Here is a 10,546-nt window from a genome sequence, read left to right as displayed (position 1 = left end):
TGACAAACACAAGCTTCATCCTGTTTAAAAAAATACCAAGCTCGACCAAGGCTATCAAGTTTCACACTCAACAAATCAAACAATATGATAGAAACAAATCCTAAGCTAGACAAACACAAGAAATCCAATTACGAGACAACAAAACAAACTGTCACGCAAATAAGTAAGCTAGCAAAAATGAAACCTAACTACAATTTGACTAGGGGATTTCAGTTTCTGGAAAAATGCTTAACAGCGTATGTCTAGTAGCAGGGCTTTGCCAAGGGAATGCTTGATGAGGTGGAGAGGAAGGTGAGATGAATGCATGAAGTGCAACGGGATCGGGACATGTAGACTAATCAGTCAGTCCCTCTCGGGGGTTGTGAAAGAGTCTATTTGCTGAGGTGCTCGGGCCACATGTTTTGCAGCAGTAGCATGTGCTAAAGGAGCAGATGAAGGAGTGAAAGGCGTAGCTCCACTGGACTGTGCAGTCGTAAAAATCTGCTGAGGATTTTTAGGTGGAAGACCTTGTGCCTTGGGAGCGACACTCCTCGTCCACATGGCTTGCTCTCTGGTAGTGAGTGCAAAACCTGTTTTTCTTAGGGAGTTGTTGCCAGAGAGATCTAGATTCGTCCCTTTCGACCATACTGATAGCAAGTAATGTCGCTCTTTTCCTTTCCTTTGCTCTTGCTTTTATTTCTTTGTCCAACATTTGCATTTTTCTTTTCAGCCTTGCCTCTAACATTATAAGCTAAGTTGTTGCCTTCTCTACTAGACTTATGTCTAATTTCTTAATTTAAGATCGAACCCCTCACACCATCATATGAGAGATTGGGGTTATTATTGAGAGAAACCACCAAGGTCTCCCATGAATCAGGTAGCGTCATGATCATAAAGATTACCCTTATCATCAAAATCCAAATTTACATCTTTGAGCTGATTTAAAATGCCACTAAATGCACTCAAGTACTCAACTGCAGGCTTGGACTCATCTAGTCGCATATTCACCAACTTGTGCATTAAATGCACTTGATTAACAAGTGTGGTAATCTCATAGGTAGTTTTTAGCTTCTTCCATATTGCATAACCAATATCTAAACCCTTAATGTCTGTTAAAATGTCATCAATGACACCCACCTTTATGTAAGCCATAGCCTTTTTGTTAACTCTGGCCTAATCTGCATCAGACATTTGTGTGGGTTTATCTTTCTGCAAAGCATTCTCATAATCCTTCAAGAACAATATGCCCTGCATATGGACTTTCCAAAGGTCAAAGCCCTGACTATCAAACCGTTTGATTTCCATCAAACTCTTAATGTTAGAACTGGAAGAAGTTGCAACCATTTTTTATCAGGAACATGAGTAAATGCACTGAACTGCAGAAGCACAAGCTGAACCATCAAATACACTGCTGTTCTTCCTTAAATAGTAATAAATCTCTGCTGTTTATATATAAACCAACCACGCCAAATATTGCATAAATTCACCAAATTGTGCACAAAATATCATAATTCCAGGTCCAACAGTGTGTAAATGTCAGCCAATCTGACCCATCTGGGTAAAATTTCACCAATGCATAAAAAGTCACGATTTTTTCGGATCCAATGTTAGGAAATTTTACTCGAATGAGAAAATTTTTGACAAATCTAACAAAATCCCGAGTTTGATTGAGGTTAACACGCACAATGTTTGCAATTTTTGGCACAAATGTCATTGCCAGGCAGCATAGATGGGATCAAATCTGGGAAAAGCCCCAGATTTTTGGGCTAGATTTGCACAGATCCATGACTTGTGCTTACACGCGTGAACCTCGATCAAAAGAAAAAAGGAAAAGTGAAAAGTTAAATAAAATTTTGATTTCTTTTGAAAAAAATTGACATTGGGGGAGGGGTCTGTTGACCTGCTGTCGACCTGTCGCACGTTATGCTATGTATGCCTGCTAGTCGTCGAGGGTCCTACATCTGTTGCCTTTTGTGACCCGTCACACAATGCGTGTGTCTGGCGCGATTGCTCGTGCTAGTCGCCCCGACTGCCCATGTTGGTCGCTTGGTCCACGCCTGTTGGATGCCGTTGTTGCCCGATGCAGATTGGTCACGCTACTCAACAGCGTGGTCGCCCGACTCCATTCTGGTCATGAACTCCAGCCGAGTTGGACACGAACTCTAGCCGATTGCACGCTTGTCGCGAGCACTTGCACGACCTGATGATCTTGTACCGAAAGCTCTGATACCACTTGTTGGAGCTCAGTTAGAGGTGTGAGTAGGTGAGTGAGACTGATAGCGAGAGTGTGAGTATGATTTGATCTTTGGGTGTATCAACAATGTGTTGGTACACAAAGAATAAAATGTATTTATACTTAGGGCACATAAGGATGCATTCACATGCATAGCTAAGTAATACACATGTACTATACACGGGGTTGAATAAAGGGCCTTTATCCCAACAAAGGGTTTTGAAATGGAACTACTAGAGGGGATGATGGGGGATGGGAAGAAATTTGTGGGATGTTGGACAAGATGCATAGAGCAATGAGGAGATATTGAGGACCTTGCTCATAAGAAGGGAAATGGAGTGGATAAAGCTGAGACTCCAACTCACAACAAGGATTGCAAAAAACTAGGCATTGCAAAAAGAGAAGGAGAAGAACAAGGAAGGATAAAGACTCCAACTCCTCATTATCTTCAGATTCCATGATTCTATCTAATTGTCATTGTTGATATGTTGGTCTTTCATCATCATTTATTTATTGTGCTTATAACCCATGATCTCAAAGAGGGTGTTAGCATTGTATATATCTTGGGTGACAGGGCTCATAGCTAGAGGGAATTCCTTTTATGTGAGAGGTGTATTTAATGTTGCCTAACCTAATTTCTAGCTACATTTAAGGATCTAGTGTGCAATGAAAGGGAAACATGAACATGAAGAGAAAATACGAGAGAGACATGGAAGAACAGAATGAAGTGATAACTGTGCAATTGAATTCAGATGGAAAGTCGAATACAATGGTGGATTGATTAGTACTTGCACACAACCCAAGATGTCAATTAGGGGTATCGGATTAGGTTGATGACAACAACAATATCATAGATGGAGGAGGGTTGAAGATTGTTTGTGTTGTCAACCTACAAGACAAGTAAATTAAATATCTGCCACTAGCCAAATATGGCAGATCAACTATTGTAATTGGCTAGTAATATATTGGTTGACCTACAAAAAAAAAAGTCGAGAAAATAATGAACAAGCTACTCTAATAGATGCATGTTGCCTACCCCGCCAGCCACTTGAAAAGAAATGCAAAGGCTGTAAACTACCTTCTACCAGTATGCACATCCTAAACTCACTAAAAAATAAATATACACAAATAATGGGCTGAAATAGTCAGAGTGCTTATGTCTCCATTAGATTCTGATAGAGCTCACAACCAAGAGATGATATGTTGACAAAATACAGGCTTACATCCCTCTTAGATTGGAAGACCGCATGTGATGAAGCATAGAAGCTTGAGACAAAGGCTTCATGAAGAGACCCACTACATTGTCTTTCGTGGGATACTATGCCTCCATGGAAGATAAGGCCATGGTAGGTTGCTTCTTATAGCTCCATGAGATAGCTCTTTATCCAAGGGAGAAAGCAAAACCTATGGTGAAGTATCGAGACTCCACCTCTCTTGCCTAATGTGAGTCACTCCATCTAGCAAGAGTGACCTCCTCTCCATATATGGTCCCATAGCATCGAGTCCCCTGTAAATAATGCAACATGTGTAAAGTAACTCACTAGTGAGCTCGAGTAGGGGTCTTCATAAAAGAAGACATCAATGTCACCATAGAAGAAATGTCTAGCCTACTATAGAAAAGCTAGATCAAGGAGCCAATAAGGCACCTGTATTAAGTAGCATTTGATAGGGGATGTTTGATAGTCACCAACTTGGACTCGAGGTCCATGGGGCATGAAATATGCTTACACTTAGCCATACTAAACTCCAAAAGAAGATCAGAGATATAGTGTATGTTGCATGTCAACTGATAAATCTTAAGACCAATGAAGAAGTGAAGAATACCAATTTTCATCATGTCAAACTACTATCGCAAAATCTCAGGAGTCCAATCCACTTGTTGTGAGTCATTTCTCAGTATAATGAAGTTATCCACATGCAACCACAGTAAATAACATGTATTCCATTCCTAGAGTTGATGACTTACTTGATGAGCTTAAGGGGATAAAGTATTTTACAAAGATAGATTTGAGATTAGACTAACACCATATTAACATGAAAGAGGGTGATGAATTAAAGATACCATTCAAGATTGATCGAGGGCTCTATCATTTCTTGGTTATGCTATTTTGGTTAACTAGCACCCTAGTCACTTTTCAGAGTCTCATGAACAAAATGTTGCAATCATTCCTCTTTAAGATTGTCTTAGTATTCTTTGATGATATCCTTATTTAAAGCAAATCATTGGCAAATCATTTGCTACATATGGAGAATGTATTTGATGTATCGAGGCACCACATGCTATTTGCTAAGGATACCAAGTGTTCATTGTACTGAGGTGGAATGCTTGGGATATATTGTTAGTGAGAGAAAGAATTTAAGGCTGATCTTGAGAAGATGCAGTGTATTAGAGAATGGGCAACCTCTACAAATACCACTTCTCTTCTTGGATTTCTTGGTTTATCCTCATTCTATTGGAGATTCATTAGACACTATGCGACTATTGTAGCTCTTTTAATTGATAGAATCAAGAAGAAAACTTTCTTTTGGGATGCTATAGCTAATCGAAGCTTTAATTAGTTGAAGGAATTGCTTACTTTAGCTCTTATTTTGGTTTGTCCTAACTTTTATAAGAGTTCACTATGGTACTATTATTTGTATGGCAACTAGTTTAGAGTTAAAAGAGATCATAGGGTTCTCAAGTATTTCCTCTCCTAGTCTAACCTCACTCCTAAGTAGCATAGATGGGTAGCTACATTACAAAATTATCATTTTAATATTACTTATATATGGGGCAAGCATACTATAGTATCTAAATTTCTCTTTAGAATGTAGGCATGCAAAGTTCTAGTTATCATTGAGCGTTTAATGGCAGGATTGTCATCGTTATACCTCTCGTTTCAAGCAAAAGATCATAAGGAGATGCACTCTTCGCCTACAATTGGTCATCTAGGTGTTTTTAAGACCAATGACAAGACTTCCAAGAGTTTCACTAGAAGGATCTATGGAAGGATATAAGAATTATATTTTTAGATATTTGCTACATCAATGTAATAAATATAACACCCATAAGCTAGGAGCTTTATTGTAGCCATTACCTATCCTCCTTGAAGGAAAATAAACACATATAACTATGGATATTATTATTGACTTACCTACAACCAAGAATGGGTGGAACAATATATATATGGTGGTGGATAAACTCACCAAGGTAGTCAATTTTATTCCCACAAAGACAAAGTTTATAGCATCTCAAATAGCCAATCAATTTATGGAGCATGTCTTTAAATTGCATGGATTACTGTACATCATTGTTCACGATGGGGACACCAACTTTATAAGCAACCTTTGGCAGTTAGAAACTAAGTTAGCTTCATCTCATTGTACCATCCTCAAACTGATGGCCATACAAAAAGGGCTAATAAGTAGCCGAAAACCTACCTTAGACATTTTTATTATGACATGCACAATGTGTGCAACTCATGGTTCCATTTGGTTGAGTTTGCCTACAATAATTCTATCCATTCTAGCATTCTCTTTGAATCGACATAAGGTGTCTTCCTATGGTCTTATTTAGTGAAAAAATAAATCCTCAAGAAAAAGAAGAGTTGGACCACGCATAAACCCTACTTTAGTAGTACAAGTTGAATCTTAAGAAATTAACTCGGTTAGATAGAGAGTTGAAATCAATGGAGGAGAAAGTAGTGAAGCTTAAAGAGGAGAATACATCACAAAATGATCAAGTGCCTAAATTTAAAGCCTAATTGATTTTTGCCAATTTTAAGTTTAGATAAAGGTAATTTAAAAGCCTTGATAGTTTAGCACCGAAGAGTGAGAGCTTCAAGTGAAGAATGAAAAATAATATAAGCATCGACTCCTGTCAATTTGCTTAGGGATCTAGCTTCAAGTTCTCTACGTAAAGATATGTGGAAATGGTGCACAGATCGGATGCTGTATGCTCGCATAGTGAACGCCGGAAGGTCCCCAAGAACAAAAGAACTCTACTTTTTGCACAAAACTCAAGGTAGAAAGCATGCAGGACATGAACAAGAGACCAATTGGGTGCAATCTCCCCCCATGCCTTGTGTGAGCGCTCCACAAAGCATGCATTTTATGTATTAATCATCTTCAAGCTCAAATAATAGCCTAAATTATAAAATAGCACGCTTTTGGCTTTTGAGTTTGCTTTAGCACAAAATAGAAATAAAGCTAATGGACGGGCGCCCAAAGAGTCAGGCATACCCAATACAATGTCCAAATATAAATAACATAATCGTGCGCCCATGCGCATACGAAATAATAAATAAATATCCAACGCCTCGATAAATATGCGCGATAAAATATAGGCGCCATGCCTAAGGTATGCGCCCATCAAAATATAAGTGATAACTCGAATACACGCTATCCTCCAATTCTTTCCTCCGCCACAGCTGCTATCTCTACATATCAACTGAAGCATTCACAATTGTTAGTAAAATAATACAATTAAACCGACAAAAGTGAATACCTAGCAGTCTTCAGCTACATAAACAAATCAACTGGTTAGAAATCAATTCTAACCTTAATTTATCACGAGTGCGCACTCTAAACTCATAAACGTTTATTAATTTAATATGTATTTTGCGGAATCACCCGCTATGGAATCACCCATGTACACACTAAATTAATGAAATGCTCGAAAAGGATAGACACCCCCATCAACTTCTCGCACAAAGAATCCACTTTGTGTATGAGCCCCGGTCAACAAAGTTTACGGAATCCACCGTAAAACCTCACGGAATCCACCGTAAAATATGCCTCCTGGCATCATACCCCCGGGGTGGGATAGCAATTGTCCTCAATTGCTATTAGCTTAATGTGGAGCTAACAGAGTGGGAAAAGCATTTAAGTCTCTAGCGTGCATCCATTGGGCTTCTTTCAACAGGATGGTTTTTAAACTTGACCAAATATCTAGAATATCTACGGCCAGTTCTAGTGGTCATAAAATCAATATCTATGATAGCTTCAGGTTCAAGTATTTCAGTCTCTTCATTTAACAAAGGTGGATTTTCATAAACAGGGTGTAGAAGTAATTGGCCTCTAAAGGGTCGTAATAAACTAATGTGAAATGTGTTGTGAATTTTCTAGTGAAGTGGTAGTTCTAACTTGAATGCATTGTCATTGATTTTGTGAATGATCTTAAATGGTCCATAGAATCTAGGTGCTAATTTCACAACTGCGTGTTTATCTACACTTTGTAATCTACGTTTTTCTATTTTTAACCAAACATAGTCATCAACTTTGAAATTTATGGCCTGTCTTTTCTTATTGGCTTGTTTTGTATATGATTGCTAGGCTTTGGCAATCATGTCTTTAACCTCATCAAAAATAGTAGCGTACATGTTAGCAATATCATCAGCACTCTGAATTCTATTTGATAAAGATGGAACATATGTAGATAATCTATAACCATAAATCACTTCAAACGGTGCTTTCTTTGTAGATGTGTGTGGTGTATTGTTATATGCAAACTGCAGTAAATGTAAATGTGTGTTCCATGTTTGTAGTTTAGAAATAGTGTAAGCACGTAATAGATCTAAAATAGTACTATTAGTGGCTTCTGTTTGTCCATTAGTTTCAGGATGAAATGCAGATGAAAAATCAATCTTTGTTCCTAAGTTAGTAAACAAAGTAATCCAAAAGTTGTTTCAAAATCTGGAATCACGGTCAGAAATAATAACTTTTGGTAATCCATGATTAGTGAAAACAGTTTTAAAAAACAATTGTGCTGCCTGAGATGCTGTTAAAGTTTTCTTACATGAAATGAAATATGCTTGTTTACTAAACCTGTCTACAATAGTCCAAATCATGTCATGGTTAGCTTTAGTATTAGGTAAACCAGTAATAAAATCCATAGAAATCTGTTTCTATGGTCTTGATGGAATAGATAAAGGCATAAATAAACCATACTGTTTACCATGATATCTCTTAACTCTTTGACAAACCAAACATTCAGAAACAAAGTTAGATACATGAGTGTCCATATGTGGCCAATAAAAATCTTCAGTAAATATACGCAAAGTAGATATGATACCTCTATAACCTTGATATGGAGGACAATGAATCTCATTCAAAACAAAAGATCTAAATGGAACTGTAACACATAATCTCTTTTCATAAAACATGAATCCATCATTGTAAGACAATGAATCAATAGAAATCCAGTTATTTTCAACTAATTTATTCCAATCAGCATGAAAAGTAATGTCCTGATGATAAGTATCTTTCATAGGGGTTAGAGAATTAAATGATATAACAGAGATATTATGAATGGTCGGTCTTCTACTTAATGCATCGGCCACTACATTTTCTTTACTTGGTTGATATTGAATAAGGGGATGAAAACTCTGAATAAAAGCTGCCCATTTGATATGTCGGTCAGATATTTGGGGTTGACTAAGTAGATGTTTAATACTTTGTTGATCAGTCTTAATCATAAACTCAGAACCCATTAAGTAATATTTCCATTGTCTTAAAGCTTGTACAACAACTAATAATTCTTTATCATATGTGGAATATTTAAGTTCGGAGGGTTTCAATTTACAGCTAGAATAGGCTATGGGATGATTATCTTGCATAAGTACGGCTCCTATTCCAGATCCGCTAGCATCAGTAACTACTAAAAAGAATGGTCTATTAAAATCAGGTAGTTATAATACAGGAGCATGGGTTAATGCATATTTCAATAAATCAAAAGATTTCTGTTGATTATCAGACCAATGATAAACAATACTTTTATTTAAAAGTTTAGTCAAAGGCAAAGCAAGTAATGAAAAATTTCGCACAAATTTCTTATAAAACTAGCAAGACCTAGAAAAGAACGTAACTCATGCACATTTTTAGGTATTGGCCAGTTCAATATTGCTTCTATCTTCTTAGGGTCAACTTTAATACATTCTGATGACACAATATGACCTAGATATTCAATTTCTGTTTGAAAAAACTCACTCTTTTTCGGATTAACATACAATTGATTATCTTTAGACAAATTGAAAACCAAAGACAGATGTTTATAATGTTCTTTCTCATTTTTACTGAATACCAAGATATCATCAAAGAATATTATAACACAATGCTGATATTTCAAAAATATGCGGTTCATCATTCTACTAAATGTAGCAGGTGCATTAGTCAATTCAAAAGGCATCACTAGAAATTCATAATGACCATGTCAGATTTATCTAATCTCACCTGATGATAACCATATTTAAGATCTATTTTACTAAATATGGTAGAACCTTGTAGTTTATCCATAAGATCATCGACCCTAGGAATTGGATATCTATTCTTTACAGTAATCTTATTTAGGGCACGATAATCAATGCACATATGATAAGTATTATTATTCTTCTTTACCAACAAAACAGGTGCGCCAAATGGAGAACTACTAGGTCTAAGTAATCCTCTATTTAATAATTCCTCAACTTGATTTTGAATTTCTTTCTGCTCTATCTGGTTATGCCTATATGGTGCTTTACAAGGTGGTTGTGTATCAGGAATTAAATCTATTTTGTGGTCTTTAGGACGTGAAGGAGGTAATCCAGGTGGTAGATCTTCAGCAAAACAATCTTTAAATTGTGCAAGGAATTCTTTATGCCTAGGGTGCATATGTTTTTTTTTAGCTTGCAGTTCATTTACCCAAATTAGATAAGATTTACTACTTTTGCGTAATGCACGTTTAGCTTGAGTATGAGTAAGCAGTGGAAAAGCATTAGATGCGTGCATACCATACAATGTAATATTTTTTCCTTGAAAATGAATGTTAATTGAATGCGTGGAATAATCTATGTCAAGATTATGCTGATGACGTCAAGGCATACCTAAAATAATATCACTGGACTGTAATGGTACAACTAGAAAATTCATTCTTTCAGTATATTCACCAATTTGAATTTTTAGATCATGCACCTTTTGTGTTCCATTATACCTTGTGCCTAAGAATGCTGTTTTAATGCGATAATGCGTAGGAACAGTTTGTAATTTCAATTCTTTCATTAACTTTGCAGAAATAAAATCATGTGTACTACCATCATCATGCAAAATAATCTTTTCTTTTCCATGCACTAAACATTTCATTGTCAACAAAGAATGTGGAGTTGGCATACCTGGTAAAGTATCCGAAGGAGTAGTAATGTCGTCCTCATCTTCCGTAAAGTCAGGTATTTCCTCATGTTCTTCATCTTCCATTGCTCCAAGATAGTTGATATTGATTGGCAATTGACTGCTAGATGTCCAGGTTGATGGCATTTGTAACACACTATAGGTTTGGCTTTAGATACATTGTTTGCAATGGTAGGAAGTCTAGGAATATTAGGA

Source organism: Lygodium microphyllum, chromosome 13, assembly GCF_053477565.2.
Source record: "Lygodium microphyllum isolate KBCC chromosome 13, Lygodium_microphyllum_v1.1.10, whole genome shotgun sequence".
In the NCBI taxonomy this organism is placed as follows: Eukaryota; Viridiplantae; Streptophyta; class Polypodiopsida; order Schizaeales; family Lygodiaceae; genus Lygodium; species Lygodium microphyllum.
The sequence above is the reverse complement of the archived record's forward strand: the minus strand, read 5'-3'. Positions refer to the sequence as shown.